Source organism: Zalophus californianus, chromosome 8 (assembly GCF_009762305.2).
Source record: "Zalophus californianus isolate mZalCal1 chromosome 8, mZalCal1.pri.v2, whole genome shotgun sequence".
Lineage (NCBI taxonomy): Eukaryota > Metazoa > Chordata > Mammalia > Carnivora > Otariidae > Zalophus > Zalophus californianus.
In genome coordinates this window covers 47,607,534-47,625,027 of record NC_045602.1, presented here as the reverse complement: position 1 = coordinate 47,625,027, position 17,494 = coordinate 47,607,534, and positions in this window count along the sequence as shown.

The window sequence follows — 17,494 nt, the reverse complement described above, 5'->3', positions numbered from 1 at the left end:
TGAGCCATGAAAGAGGGATTTCTTCAATTCTCCTCATTTTATAACCATTTCCTGACTGTAAATGTTACAATTGTTTGTTGTAGAAAATGTAGGAAGATACTGAAAATCACAAAGAAAAATATAAAAGTTGCTTGAATCTCACAACCCAGAGATAACTAACATTAACTTATTCAGTCTCTAAATATATATAAAATATGCAAATATACTTATAAGTTCACAAAATTGGGACAGTGGTATATTACTTGTTTATAAATTAATATTTTTCATTTAATAAAACAGGAACACATCTCTAGTTATTAAAATATTTTATATAAGGTTATATTTATGGATATAAAATTCATATGTCAACGTTTACTTATTCAATACTCTATTATCATTTATTTTGTTTGTTTCAAGTTTTTAAACTATTATTAACAATCCCAGCAGGAATATACTTAGAGGAAAAAAATGGTATCAATCCCTATAATGGTTTCCTAAGAATAAATTAATGGAGTCAAAGAATATGTATTATTAAATTCTTTTTTCTAAAATGTTATACCAATTTAATGCCTAGCAGCAGTGAGAAAACATTGTTTATGACTCCATAATTGCTGAGAGTGGCTATTATCAAGACTTTCAAACACTTATCAATTAATAGATTAAAGATTTTATCTCATTTTTATTTAACAGAAGGTCTTTTTGATCATTACTGCTTATTAAAGCGAAAATTTTTTCAATATAGTTATTGGTCATTTGTAATCAATTATATTTTACTTTTTATTGTATTCATTTCATTCGTTCATTCATTCATTTGTTCGTTCATTCACCAATGTGTATCCGTTCATTTGGTAAGTGCCTAGTGTGCTGTAGGCAGCATCATTCCAGCCACTGCAAACACGGTGGTGGACATGACAAACTCCTGCTCTCACAAGTACACATGCTCCTGAAGGGAGACAGATAAACAGAACTTCAAAAATAAACAAATTAACTTCAGCCCATGTGTAATAGTTTCCTAGGGCTGCTGTAACAAATTACCACAAACTGGGCAGCTCAAAGAACAGAAATTTATTCCCGGTTCTGAAGCCTAACCATTTGAAATCAAGGTGTCAGCAGGGCTTTGCTTCCTCTGCGGCTCTAGGGGAGTCAACTTCCTTGCCTTCTTCCAGTGCCTAGTGGCCCCGGGCGTTTCTTGATTTGTGTCCTCAACATGCCAATCTCTGCCTCCATCTTTCCTCTGTTTCCTCTATGTCTCTCTCTCCAATATTTCTCTCCTTTCTCTTAGAAAGACATCTGCCATTGCAATGAGAGCCCACCCTAAACAGTATGACCTCATCTGAACTTAATGATATCTGCAAAGACTGTGTTTCCAAACAAGGTTACATTCACAAGTGTTGGGGTTTAGGACTTGAACATAGCTTCGAGAGGGTCACAGTTCAACCCGCCACACTGTGCCAAATACAAGAAGGTGCAAAGACAGTGTGAATTTCAATTTCCAAGATAGAGAGTGGTCAGGGATGGGTTGGGAGGCCTCCTTTAGGTGCAGTGGCCAGAGAAGACCTCTCTGGGAAAGGCACCACTGAGCTCAGACCTGGATGATGAACAGGAGCCAGCCATACAGAGATCTCCAAGCAGCAAACAATAGCTCGTGCAGCGTACGCAAGGGCTGGTGAGATAGGAAGGGGCTGGATCATATTAAGACTTTATGGACCATGGTAAAGAGATTATAATTAATCAGGATATAAAATAATCTTTTAAAATAACTATTACTGGTTACTATGTGCCAGACAATACTGAAACTAGTTTTATATACCTTAACTTGCCTCATACATACAGAAAAAATAGTTTTATCACCTTCTTCTAAAAATAAGAAAATAAAGGCTTTGAAATTCTAAATTATTTTTTATGGTTATAAAGATAATTAGGAGCATTTCTAGTTGTTTTATAGGTGCTTCTTATATTAAGTATGTTAACCTATAATTTTTCCAGTTTGTACTTTCTTTTTAAACTAGTCTCTGGGCTTCTTAACCAATAGGTACTACCTATTAATTAAGTGTAGTTAATTATCTATTTATCTATGTACCTATGTATCTATATTTTATTTTATGGATTCCATCTTGCCTGGTGTGATTAGAAAAAACAAGAAAAGAAAAAGAAACTTCATAATCAGGGATTACAATAAATGGTGGCCTCTATTTTGTTCTAATAGTCTTATGCTTTCTTTTCTTTCCTGATCTCTGTGTGTGTGTGTGTGTGTGTGTGTGTGTGTGTTCATTTATTTTACGTGTACTTTTATCATCCATCTGGAGGATGTTTTTGTACTAGAACTCAGAACTTTGGTTCTTCTGACCATTACAACAGAAAAAAACTGGTGTCAACGATGAAGGTCTTCACTCTGGTACAACATTTGCCCTAAGCCCCTATACACAACTACAACCCCAAACCTAAATCCATCGTGGCAAAAATCATTTTCTGTGCCAGGACATGGTATGATCTTGTCTTCATCTGTTCAGGCTGCTAGTACAAAAATACCATAAATTGGGTGGCTTAAACAAACATTACTCACAATTCTAGACGTTGGGATATCCTAGTTAAGGTGCCAGGACAGCTGGTGTGTGTTGATAGTCCTTTTCCTGGTTTGAAGGTAGCTATCTCCTCTCTGTCCCCTCATATCGCAGAAACTAGAGAGGGGACCTCTGGTGTTTCTTCTCCTTTTTTATAAAAGCACAGATTCCATCATGAGGGCTTCACCCTCCTGACCTCATCTAAAACTAATTATTTCCTAAAGGCTCTCTCCCTAAATGTCATCAAATGAGGAATGAGGGTTTCAACATAGGAATGGTGGGAGCGGGGGGAGGGGACACATTCAGTCCATCACGGATCTCTAACTCGACTTTTCAAATTACAGAGCATTGATGTGGCTTTGTAATAATCTTTTCTACTGGCTTCTTGCAATGGCACATTTCCCTCAGAGAGGGAAAGTTGTTGTGAGTCTGTGTTTGGTATTCTCTTTTGTTTGTTTTTATTCCGTCCCCAGGCTATCCTCTATATCAGATTTACTCAAAAAATATTTACCTTTTACCTGGATTCCAAAAGTGATTCAGCAGCCCCCCCTTTTCCTTTGGCCATTTCAAAAAGGTTCAAGGAAAGGATGGGGGAAGTGGTGTCCTTCTGCTGATTTTATTAGATGCTTAAAATTAGAACTATTTCTATATTCAGACATATATAAAAACATAGTTACTAATGAATTTCTGACTTCTCATCAAAATGAATTTTTCCATCAGTATCACTCAATTTCCAGAGTTAAACTTTCATCATGGATGCCACTGGCTTCAGTGAAGTGTCTGTTGTTTTCCAAGTCAATCATAGACTACATTTCCAAGAATGTCAGATCTCCTAGTTGTTGGTTCTTGGTCAGATTGCTAGGCTAACAGAGTCTAATATCACATAATATCAGGAAGAAGGGCCAGTGGTATTGAAGTAGCTTAATTGGTTTAGTGACTGAGTTGGCAAAAAAATGTGAAAAATTGGAATGCTATAAATTATCTAAAAATATCTGACGATATGTAAACTGTTCACATAAAGTAGTTAAATATATGAGAGTGGGTCAATAAGAACATCAAGAAGCACAGATCTTTAAAACCAAAAACGGCATGTTCTCAGATAACTGATTCTCATGCACTTCTACGTGACAAAGAAGCCATATCTCAGTTTGGTAGATTTCAAGCACTCTATCAACTCCAGCCCCAAAAGAAAAAAGGGTGATTATTGGTATGAAACTCAAAACAGAAATCATACAGAGAAACAAGAAACTCCTACCAATTTTCTCACATAGAAGTAACTCTGTTTAGGCAGATACATCAGATCCATTTATATAATTGTAAAATATAGATGGTTCACTTTAAGTTAGAGATTCTGAAAACCGTGCTAAGAATTTTATGGGAGCTCAATTATTTATTTATTCTGCTTTCATTCTATTTTCCCCTTAAATAGTGACTATACACACAAATTCCTCAAAACATGATAAATAAAATTAAAATCACCCTATTATATCCACCAACGAAAACAAGGAGGTTAAATGATTTATTTTTGTATGGGTTATCCTTATTCTTTTTCCTGATTAGAACAGTTTAGGAGATGGAACCTTTTTTTTTTTTTTTTCCCTTTCCCCCCTTCTTTTTCTCTGCCATCTGGGTAGGCAAACCCAATTAGCACATGTTGAAAGCTAGCAACACCTTTTCCAACATTTCAAAGTTTTGGCAAGCTTTAAAAGTTACTGTGTCACATAAAAGCTCATTTGGCACACTACAGGGTTTGCAGTATGAATTTATCATATGGAATGATCATTTTCCAAGTGCATCGAGAACATACAGCACAATTGGATTTGGAAAGATCAGTTGAAATAAACTTCATCATTGTGGTTCTAGGATCAATCCACTCAATCTCTTTAATGGAGTTCTTCACCTTCTTTCCTTATACAAAAGAGAAAAGAGTTATGGTCCAGAAAAGCCCTGGCCTTGGTCTGAGACAGCCTCAGTTCTGGCACTCTATCAATTCACTAAGGGAATCTTGGAAAGGATGGAGATGAAGCCTCCAAGTTTACACCACGGGTTTTATAAAATTCTCCAATTCTTATGTCTTTTTCATTATGCTAATGGTTTCCAAGGCTGCTCAGAGCTCAGCAATCATTGCTCTCCTCAATGATTATATACCTGGAGCCGGCTGCCAATTGCCCACCAGTTTCTCCCTTCTACTTCGGTAACACGCGTTAGAGGAGTTCTCTGGGGCATTATGCTTGTCTGTTGTGGTGGATATGCTATACTGCCTTGTTTGCCATCTGTTCCAAACTCCTTTAAGGGTGCCTTCCTTTACTGAAGAGGCTGTACTACAAAATATTACATTTCCCAGACTCCCTTGCACCCAGAGTTCCAGATGTTATTTAGGACCCACATTTAGATACACTTGCCTGAGCGTTGAATCTGTAATTAAGTTAAGTAGGGAGACAGGCAATAACCCTTGAAACATCCATTTCGCTGTTTCATATCAAGCAGCCATAACAGGGCTTGGGGGTCAACAGTTCTGACGGTAGCTCCCTATCCCTGGATCAGTACTCAAACAGCTGAGTCAGCAGCTACCCCATTTTTTTTTTTTTTTTTTTCAAGATTCTGGATTGTGGGCGAATTGGTACTTCTTTTGGTAGGCCAGTTCTATGGATTTTCTGTGCTGGGTCCTTCTGTGAGTTTCAGCCCAGACCCTGCTCTGCCAACCTTTCCAACAATAAGTGTGAGCCTCTTCTTCCCAGGATTACATAGCTTCAGGTTTAAAAATCCAGTTTTCATTTGTACTGAATTCTGACTCATACCGCTGTATTGTACTACAATGGGATTACTATGTCCTTGATCTCAAACTACACTTATGAAATGATTTAAGCTGTACTACATGTTGTCTTTTATCTCCTTCTTGCTCACACAGAGAGGAGAACATGAAGAATTATTTTGGAATTAAAAATATCTCAGTAGTTCAAGAAGACAGTTTATTCTAAAACCCTTGGCATCAGAGCCGATCAATCTACAACTGTTTTTTTGTGTGTTCCTATCCGTATAAAGAACTATACTGAAAGTATGCATCACATACCTCCATACATCATACCCACATTTTAATTGCCCAATGCATACATCTGTTTGGATGCTCCATTGTAAACCAGGCTCCTCCCCTTAACCTAAATCCAAAAGCATGCTAAAAACAAGAGCAAAACTGACACTGGAACTAATACTGCCATTTCTCTCTTTATGGTTATATGTTATTCTTACTTTTAAATCACCCCTAATATCTAAACAGACTCTGTCTTATTAATCCTTCTATCTCAACCATACTTAATCAAGGGAAACAAGATAGAGGGGGCCAAATAGGTCCACTCTGCTACATTCTAGCTCACTGTGAGTAACATCCTCTCATTGTCCTTGGTCTGAACAATGAGCACAGTAATTCTAAGCTATAATGTTGGGAGGCAGCTAAATGAGAACATTCATGCATCAGTGGTGACTGGCCTAGTACCTGCTCAATAAAGAGTTGCTTCCTGCCTGCTGTCATCATTCTCATTCCAGTCATATCATACCTGTGGTTTTAATAACCTCTGAATATTTCTGGCTGGGGCAGAAAGTATTTAGATGGAGAGATCATTATATAAGAGGCCTTTAAGGGGGTGCCTGGGTGGCCCAGTTATTTGAGGGTTGGACTCTTGGTTTTGGCTCAGGTCATAATCTCAGGGTTGTGAGATCGAGCCCTGCCTCAGGCTCCACACTCAGCACAGAGTCCGCTTGTCCCTCTTCCTTCCTCCCGCTCTGCCCCTCCCCTGACTTGTGCTCTCTCTCTCTCTCTCTCAAATGGATAAATAAGTAAAATCTTTAAAATAAAAAAGAGGCCTTTAGGTAAAAAGAGCAAGGGACCTTATGCATGTAATGTTAGGTTTTCACCACAAATTCCTCCTATAATGCCATCGAATCAGTTTTAAGCCTTTACTGATAATGCAGAGGTTAATCAGTAACATTTCAATGTTTGTAATCTTTAACTCTTAGGTAAATTTCTACAGTTTTTACATATTTGTTTTCCTACTTACATTATAAACTGAACTCAGGACTTATGCTTCATCCCTTGCTGCATACCCACTATAGGTTTCTTAAAAGGTTTGATTGACCTGACCTGACATGTAGTTTTAGAATAAGCCATATTCTTGAATCACTGTAATATTTTAAAATTCCAAAATAATTCCTCATGCCCATATCTTTGTCTCTCTTTTATTTATTTTCCTTTTTGGTGTACTCCTAAAACACAACTTTAATTTTTTATTTTTTAAAATTTTACTAATAGGTAACTTGTTAGAACTTTTGCGACAAGAATTAAAATCTGTCCAGTCTTACAATGATAGCTATTTCTGAAATTATACTCAATCCCCCAAATTCTGATGTACTTGTGCTAAAAAGCCACTCTTTGAATTATCATCTTGTCACTGGTGACTAAAGGAAATACTGAATGGGATCAGCTTATTATGATCATACATCAGACTACCCTAAAGTGATCTTTTAGTGGCTGACACATCTCAAGTGTCTTAATTTAAAAAAAAAAATTAAATAAATGAGATGAAGATCCTTAAAAGCACAGTGCTTGCAATAGAAAAAATTTTGTATTGTTCTTTAAAAACAGATTAGAATCAATGATGGTTCAACATGTTTTTTAAGATTCTATTTATTTATTTGAGAAAGAGGGAGTGAGTGGGGGGGAGGGGAGGAGCAGAGGGAGAGGGACAAGCCGACTCCACACTGAGTTCAGAGACGCTACGCTCATGAGGCTCAATCCCAGAACCCCAAGACCATAACCTGAGCTGAAATCAAGAATCGGACACTCAACCGCCTCAGCCACCCAGGCACCCTGATGGTTCAATATTTTTTAAGCAAATATCATTTCTCATAATGTTTAGTGTATTGTTTTATAAGGTTATTTATAAATATTATTTACTATTAGAGCTTAACAAAATACTTCAGTGTCTACATTGCTTTGAAGAGGCACATATGTAGACAACTTTGCTATGTAACAGTAGCCTAAATGTTTGGCTGGAATTAGGCAGTTGTTGGACGAAATGATGATTTACCAATTCCATCAGTGGCTTCAGTGGTTAAACGTGTCAACACGCCTATTGCCTTGCAAAGAGTCCCTGTTTTCTTACACATCTTGAAAATACTTATGTAATGTGGAGCCTGTTCAAAAGGCTCATTCCTACAAGGAAAAGAAGAAAGCCAAAATCTGAGTTCCCAAAATGAATGAAAATGTGTTCATTCCTCCCACTTCAGGAAGGTGTCAAAAAAGACTGTCAGTTTCATAATTATGCCTCTTGAGCAGATGGGCGGTAAGACATTCTATGACATTTGAGAAGAAAATAATTTTAAAACCCTAAAAATAATAATAAAGGAACTTCTAAATAAAGTGCAGGCTCCAACACAGAAGTAAAATATCTTAAAGTAGAAATGGGTTTTTTAGAACAACTAGAGACCCATTTGTTAGCTAGACCTTTCTATGTTTACAGTACACACACCATCAGGTTTTACAGCAGGTCATAACAAAAGACAACCCTGCAGAATGTTCTGGAATAGCTACATAAGTTTGGAGCCGATGAATTTATGTAGTATGAATCTACAGTTTGCTCCAGCTTTGAATCAACCACAGGAAATAGCTGATGCAGAGAACAAGGTTAAAATTACAATATGAAGTAGGGGTTGGGAGAAGGGTGGTTAATTTTCAGCTTTTGTTTCATTCACTCAAAAAGAACAAGGAAAACGTAATACAAGGAGGAAACACACAGCTCAAATTTCTATCACAACCTGAAGGCTACCTAGCTCTCTGAACTGCCAAATCTACTGATAGACGGTAAAGATTTCCATTCCCTAAATCATCACACCCTTTCCGAACCCTGTATTTTCCTGTCAGTGTTTCTTTGGGTCCACTGGGTAGATAAACACTGCAGCTTTAGGTGTGAAGTCTATGTGAAGAGGCATAAAAAAGGATATTGACAAGTCATTTGTTCCTTCTGTCTTTTGTGTCAGATTCAGAAAACCAAGGGGAGAGCAAAAGAAAAACCAAAAAGATTTCAAAGCCTACATCAAATTTTGGTTGATTTAGCAACCTGACTCCTGCAACTACCAGGACTGTTCTAATAAACAGATGGCCCTCACTTTTCAAATATAATATGTGTTTAAATTACACAAGTAATATATGCCTATTATAGAACAAGACAGAAAATAAAGATAAGTAAAAAAAAAAAGAAGAAGAAAGAAAGAAAGAAAGAAAGAAAGAAAGAAAGAAAGAAAGAAAGAAAGAAGAAAGAAAGAAAGAAAGAAAGAAAATAAATAAATACTGTCCACAATTCCACCACCTAGTGATCAGGACTATAAACATTTGGTGCTAGTTCTTCCTGGCGTTTTTCTATATACAAGTGACTGTATTTGCAAAAATAAGATCATTTTATACTTACGCTTTTGTGGGCTACGGTTCCATGTACACTTTTTTTTCAAGATTTCTTTTAATTTATTTGAGAGAGAGAGCACGAGCGGGGAGGAGTGGAAGAAGCGGGTTCCCCACTCAGGGCTCGATCCCAGGACCCTGGGATCATGACCTGAGCCAAAGGCAGATGCTTAACCGACTGAGCCCACCCAGGTGCCCCTCCATGTACATTTCTTGACATCTTTCATTGTCATTAGATTCTTACCATTTTTAATGACTGTATACTGTTTATATGCACATATAGTATAGAGTAATATAATATAGGTATAGATATATAGTTCCTACTACATTATATATGCTGTTGAGAGATAAACTGAGGCACATTATAAAGTTTAAGAGTTTATTTGAGCATTTATCTATTTGAATAGGGCAAACTGGAAGTGGTTAGCAATACTCCGCTGCCAGGAGCTGGGGGAAAGACTTACACAGAGAAGTGTGGACACAAAGAAAGGAAACTATCTGACTGTCTATAGCTTAAAGCCTAGTTGGTTGTTTGAGATTGGTTGTCCTTAGTGTTTTGATTCTGTAACATTCATGGTTTTACAGGCTTTGATTTTGGTTTGCTTGCATAGGCCACCATGGCATTACAGCCACCCCAACCTAATGGCCTCCTTGTTTAATTGAATTAACGATGCGAACAATGTATGTGCTACTATGTTCCGGACAGTGTTAATATTTCGCTTGGGCTATTTCTAATGTTTTGATTTAAATACTGCTGTGATGAATTTTCTCATATATACAATGTTTCAAGTACATTTTCTAAATAATTGAAATAGTTTCCTTAAAATCCTTGTAAGTAGAGTTGCTTGGTTGAAGAGAATGTAGATGCACACTTTTAAAATTTTTTATTCCCAAGTTTTCTTCCAGAAAAGTTTCCTCTAATTTATGCTATTTGGTTACTAGTGAAGCCGAACAACTATTAATAATTTTGTTGGCAATTTTTATTTTTTATTCCGTGAATCCTTATTTGTGGCTATCTTAGGATTTAGCTGCACATAACACACACCACTACAACTCTTTCAAGTAAGTGGAATATAATACAGGGAATTATATGCTCATAAAATAATTGGAAGACCTGGAAACACAAATGGTAGGCTGAACAGGCACAATAGAGTAGGTGCTGCTCGAGACCCACCAGATTCCCCTCAGCAGTCAAGGCACCATGCCCCAGCTTCTCTGAGAATTGGTCACAGCTCTCCACTCCTCCGCAGAATTTTCTCTGGCTGAATGGGAATTGTCTCTCCCTGGAGGTTAGGTCACTCTCCTCCCCAGAAGAAGCCAGCAGCCAATAACTGATTGACATGAGGTATAAAAGGCCAGATCCCTTGCCTTAAGGTGGTACAGTTGATGCCCCAAAGTTCCCTTCAAAGCTACAGCTCCCCACAGGTACTGGCTACTTAGTCTGTCCATTCTCCTTCCCTAACTCCCCTTTCCCTAAGAGCATTCCATCCATTCTCCTTCCCTAACTCCCCTTTCCCTAAGAGCATTCCATCAACAAATCACTCACCGAAAAATCCGCATTTTGGCTCTGCTTCTAAGGATCCTGACTGAACATAATAACCATGAGGATAATATCGCAAAGCTGGCCAGCCGTGAAGGCTGGTGGGCCCACTGAAAAGCTTCGGAGTCAGGAAGGCTGCTTTCCCAGTGCTGCTCAAGTTCCAATCTATATATGAGCAAAGCAGACACACCCTGGATGTTGTATGTTGGTATCTATAGAGCTATGGAGTGTCCGCTGGTGCCATGACTATTGTTGCTGTCACAAAACTAATCACCTGCCAAATGAAATTGCCTGCAGAAGCAGCAAGACAGCAAAAGCATGCCTTCCATCTCACAGGTCTCTTTTACATTTTTGTACTATGTACAAAAAGAAGTACTCTGTACTTCTTCTTTGCAGAAGCTTGGACCCCAAGCCCTATAGAAGTCTGATGAACATTGTCTTCAGCTTTCTAGCCCCCCACCAAGCTTTTAAGATTTTAAGGTTAGTTGCAGGGTTTGGAAAGGATTTGAGTGGTCACTGTGCCATATTTACCACTAGGACTTTTACTCATTTTCTATGATGGATTCCTTCCCCTCCCTCCCCCATCCTATGATTCTCAGCTCATCATTTTTGTCTTAATATTATTTATGAAGATTTTTGACCTTCAGAATACATTTTTTAAAAATCTGCCCTTTTCCTTATAGTTTCTCTTTGCTGTCACCCTTAGAATGGCTTGCCCTATGAAGGTTAAAAACAAAAATATTTCCTATGTTCTATTCTAGTCCTTTCATGGTTCTATGATATACATTTCACTGTTTTAAATTAGATTGGCATATGCAGCGAGGTAAAGACTCTAATATTTTTTCCAAGGTAAGCAGCTAAATATATAAGCAAAGATTATTGAATAATTAATTCTTTAGAGTCAAACTTGAATGTAATTCTTTTTGATATTTTAAGATTTGTACTCACCTTCATTGCTCACCTGTCTGACATGAGCTGCTATTTTACATATTGCAATAGCGGGCAGAAGAAAGCAAACTCTGTCACTCTTTTTTAAAGTTTACTACAGTATTTCTCAAGAATCACTTTGTCAAGTCCTAGAACAAATCATTTGAGCATTGTAAGTGCAATTGCATTAAATTTACAAATTAAAAAAAAGTAGTACTTATGATGTTGGATCATATTATTCAAGATGATTGGAATTTTTTTTTTTTTTTAGTATGGTGGTTAACTTTTAACATTTTCTTCGCATAGGTGTCACAACTCTTGTTATAAATTTTATATGAATAAATTACTTTTCTGTGATTCTTTAGGCTGGAATATTTATTTCTCCATTTATTTTAGTAAATGGATATTCTAAGAATAGAGAAGAGCTTTCAATGTTTACATAACCGTACCTTTATCATGTTTTTCATCCTGTCAAGGATATAGAGAGCTCTGTTTAGGTCTTCTACTTTCTGTCCATTTTTTCCTATGTGGTTATTGAAGGCAAGTTTTTTTCTTTTTAAATAAACTTAATGACAGTTCTAGCTGTAAATCTCATAAAACAATTTGGGTTTTATATTTCAAATATTGATTTTAAATTTAAATTCTATTTTTTTTTTTAATATTGTGCCTTCTGCTTTGACTTTGCTTACACATGTCTTTTGTATTTTACTTGGGACTTTTCTTTTTTAAAATCATTTTATTTAGCGGCACTAGGTGGCTCAGTTGGTTAAATGCCTGACTTCAGCCTCAGATCATGATCTCAGAGTCCTGGGATTAAGCCTTACCTCGCATCAGGCTCCCCATTCAGCAGGGAGTTTGCCTCTCCCTCTCCCTCTGCCCCTCACCCTGCTTGTGCTCTCTTGCTCTCTCTCTCAAATAAATAAATAAAATCTTTTTAAAAATAAAATAAAACCATTTTATTTAAGTATGATTGACATACAAAAAGTTGTATAAACTTAATGTGTACAACTTGATGTGTTCGCAGATAAATTGATATCCATGAAATCATCACGATGATCTGTGCCATAAATATATTCATCACCTCTAAAAGTTCTGTATTTTTGTACAAACTTTCATTTCTTGATTTTTTAATGTTGGTCTGTTAGTTTATTTAAAATGGTAGTGTATAGTGAGGATTTTTTTTTTTTTAATAGTGTGTAGATGTGTAGAAAAAAGCTAACATACTCACATAACCTGAACAAACCAAAAAGGAGGGAGGAAAATGGAGGTACCAGTTTGACAGCTGGGGGTGGGGTTGGGGGTAAAATCATTTTCCACAGGAGGAAGCCCGTGACGGATCATGAAAAAAGTTAGAACATCAAGCAACAACAGCTTGGAATCACATTATCTAGAAATTCAGGAATAGATTGCCAGAAACTCTGGATAAAATATTGTAAAGATTTTAAAGTGAGCAGTTCTGAGGACAAGAAAGGTAGCATACTGCTGTTTTTTATTTTAAGCCTTGTAAGTAATTTGACTTAAAATATGTAAATGCTTACTTTGATAAAATAAATTTAAAATAGACAAAAGAAAAATAAATTGATTGATACAAGGAAAATAAAAATATCACATCATTTAAGATAATGGTAACCTCTTGAAGACTGAAGGACAAAATCTTGTAACAGTGTTAGCCTCTGAGGAAAGGCAATAGGAGAGGGGTAGAAAAATGTATATTTTACAACTCCCTGTAATATTTGATTTCTTTACACCATGCACGTGCCTTTCTCCCATACTAAAGATGTTATATATTTTTAATTTTTAAAAAAGGAAATATAGGAAATTGTTTTAAATAGAAACAAAGGAATTTTGTTGAACTAGAGCAAATACACTAAGTAGAGAGTTGTACCTCATTTTACGTTGCAGACATATGACAGAAATTTGTGTATGAGTTGAATTACTTTAAACAAATTAAGGGATCTGAGTACTTATATATATAAGAAAAAACCTCCTGTGGTAAAACCAAACAAGAAATACATATCTCCCTATTTGTGTGTTACACTGCAACTAAAAATTATAAATAACGGGTGCATTAGCTTCATATACACACACACCAGATAATATACTTATCTTTATAATATATACATACATAATACTTAACTTAGTGTAAATAGATCTAAATCTTACCTTAATTCTAATTGGAATACTATTTCTCTATCCTTGGGATCTTGGGATTTTCTTCTATAGTGATGTCTAGTTTAGCTATTATGCTTCTTCAAATAATGTAGGAAAAAGGTCACATAGTGGAAAATTTCTGATGGTGATCATATTTGAAAAGGGTTTTGTTACCTTTCTATTCATGTAAAATCTTGGGCTTCAGAAACTGTCCCCTCAGCACTCTCCGGAGAGGAAGGGAAGTGAAGATGGGACTGGTTTCTAGTTGCCAGATCTGTTCGCCCTTTGGGAATGATGGGGAGTGGAGAAGGTCATCTCAACAAGCCCACCTCATTGCTGGGAGATTTAGTTTCTGTATTTACAACAATCATTGTGAGTGCCATCTTTTCTGGTGTTAAAACAGACCTACATTCTCAGGAAGCACCTCTGTGGTTCCCACCTCCCACCCATTTCTTTAGCCATAAATATAAGAATTGGAAGGTTCCAGCTGCCTCAACTTCCTCAAGCCCAGTGGGCAAAGGTAGGTTTCCCTTAACATAGGTCACACTTCTTGTCTGCAGTCTTTGATTGTCTAAGCGAGGAGAAAAAAAATCAACCCCCTCCATTTTCTGTTGAATTCTGCTACATCGTGATTCATTTTGGCAATGGCAATAGTTCACGTTCACTGAGAGTTCTCTTCATAAGCTGTCCCATCTCTACTACATTTGGCAGAAATTGTTAGTGTTAGGCATGTACATAAAACTAATTCAAACACCAATGCAAAGCTTTGACTCTCTCTTTTTTTTAATGATTTATGTTAGAATTAATAGGATTAGATCTTTCCAGAAATGCCCTAGAAATATTTAAGAGCTACATTTGACACATCTGTGAGGGAATTTCTTCTGCAATCTCGTAAGTTAGAAGGAAATTTATTATATTTCACTGATTAGCTAGGAAAGCAGTCTTTTTCATTTGTTAGTTATCAGATGATTTTACTGTCGTATGGAAGGTTTTGTTTTGTTTTTTTTTTAATATAAGGACAAAACTTCCATACAGGAAGTGTAGATGAGCTTATGAGGTCATTGCAAAAGGACTCCTGGATGTGCTCATTGTGCATCTGAATATATGTTACCTAAATAATTGTCTAGAACATTGTATTAGCTGTTAAGCTATAATAAATTACCACAGATATAACATCTTAAATGACACAAACTTAATATCTTACAATTCTGTAGGTCAGAGGTCCACCACAGGTCTTACTGGATTAAAATCAAGGTGCTGTCAAGGTTAGGTTCCTTTTTGGAGACTCTATGCAAGATTATACTTCCTTGCCTTTTCCAGTTTCTAGAGGCTGCCTCCATTCCCTGGCTCATGGCCCCTTCCTCCAGCCTCAAAGCCAGCAGCAGTAGCCCCTCTCTGGTCCTGCCTTCATCCTTGCATCAACATCTCTGAGCACAGCTGGGAAGGATTCTTTAATTTTGAGGACCAACATGGAGAATTGTTTATGAAATGTTCTGGTCTCCTCAGTAGGAGAAGGCGGGGCCTTTGGTCACAGATAACATCTTGCCCAGGAAACCCATAGTAGTATTCTAGGGTCATTTTGTACATAACCCTGCTTCTTGACAGGGCCTCCCAAATTTGTTGATATTTAAAATGGTGCATTGTTCAATAGGAGAATCACTGGTGTTTAAAACCCCATATAAATATTTGTCTACCAGGCAACATAAGACCTCAGCCATGTTGTGTGGACTCTGATGGGGTTGAGCATCGACCTTCAGACAGACTTACTCCCTTAGGAAAACGAGGTCTTAGGAGCTTCTCCAGCTCTCCTGTTGGATGCAGTGGTTTCTAGACATATAATGATCAATGATCAACAGACTGTAGTCCACCTCCTGTTTTATTTGTTGTGCTTACATTTTCTACACAGGCACCTTTCTGGTAGCCAGATTAGGAGGAGTGTCGCCCTATCTCAAAGCCTCCCTGAATGATTAACCCTTCTTCAGTGCCTCTCTCCAAAGCTCAGGGGAAACCTGAAGGACACAGGTGCCTTCCAAGCCCTTTCTTACTATGCCGTGTCTTGCTATGCTGCTCTCTTCCCACATCCTCACTGCACGTGCCCAACGTCAGGCAGATGCATGTTTTCTGCCTCCTGCTTATTTTCTCGAAGTGGTTTGCACAGCAGATGTTCCAGTAAATGTTTCCTCCTTCATCTCTTCACAATTTTGCTACAAAATAGGAACTGTATACGTGCTATTGCCCCTCAGATTTTTAAAGAGAAGACTCTTCACAGCTCCCTTTCCACCTCATTGGAAACTGCCCTCCCTTTCCTCCTGGGCACAGGTGTAACCTATTAGAAGAGTGTGTCCCATTATGCTTCTTTCATCAGCTCCTTTCTCCACTGCTAGGTACGTTTCTCTACAGCCTGATTGTTGTATAATTCTTTTCTAATTTCAGATTTTTCTGTTTCTTATGACCCAGCAGCATGGCCAGCAGAACAGTTTGCATACTTGTCTTTTTTCATCCCAGAACTATTCTTAGTCCTGAAACTTTATCACCCAGCTTTGGAAAATGGCATTACAAGGTCAGGTATCATCAAAAAAGAAAAGCTCATTACATTAAGTGAGCATCTCTATTAATTTTATTATAATAATATCTGTAATAATGATTATCTGATCATATATATGCATTTTATAAATCTAATATTTTAATAATGTCAAATCCATTAAGTGTTAAGTTATTGAAATGCATTTACTTGTTCATTCTACCAATATTTCTTGGGCACCTAGTACATGCTGACTTTGTGCTAGGCCCAGAGGGCAGAGACCACCAAGTCATATTCATCTTGTGTTCACAGAGCCTAATGCCCTGCTCAGCATACAAACAACATCCATTAAATGTGTGGAATATCCTTAGAGCACCAAAGCAGCAGCTAAATAAAATAGCTCTTCCTTTGTCATCGAAGGACAATATACTACCACAGTGTACATTACCACTCAGATTCAGACAAACCCAAGACCACATTCAGCCTCTGACGTGCAATGGCTGCATGCCCATGAAGGAAATGATCATTTCTAAATCTCAGGTTTTTCACCTATTAGTTTTTTTGTAAGATCAAATGAGGCAAGTCTGCAAAATCATTCCACCCGTGCTGGGCATAGAGTGTGTGCGGTGCACATTCTAGTTCTTGAGCTCCCAGTTTTGTTATCACTCCTATGGCAGGCGCGAGGTTAGAGCACCGAGGGTGGGCGGAGGAGCAGAGAGGGAATAATTCCCACAAGCTTCCCAAAGTGAAGATTCAGAAAATGATCCCCTGAAAATTCAGAAAACATCCTTCCTTATGAAGAGTGGGTGAAGTTATAAAGTTAAAGAGCTGAAGAAGTTTGAGGGTGTAATGTTCATGCCCAGTATGGCTCCCGTGAGACAGAGAAGTGTTAGGTAAGACACGGAGGGTAAACCAACCAGTTAGTTAAACGGAGCCTTTGCTCATGCAGCTGTTCTGGGCAGTGCAACCTGGCCTTTGCTGAGATGGTTTATGGAAAGAAGCCTCTGTGACTGCAGCTGGGTCATCTTGTTCAGGGTCAGGGCCAGCATGGATACTGGGTTTCAAATGCACTTTAATTAAATGACTCATCAAGTATTAAGCAGAGAAAATCAGTAACTGCTTTTACCCTAATGCTGATGGCAGCTCCTTTACTCAATGGACACATCAGATCCTCTTCCAAAAATGTTCTGTTTTCATACATGAGGGTGGGATTGTCTGATAAAATTTAAGATTCCCAGGTAAATTTGAATTTCATCTAAACAATGAAAAATATTTTAGTAGTCTCAAATTTATCTCAACTATTGCACCGGAGATACTTATTTATTCTTTCTCTGAAGTTTAAATTTAACTGGGCATCCAATTTTTTT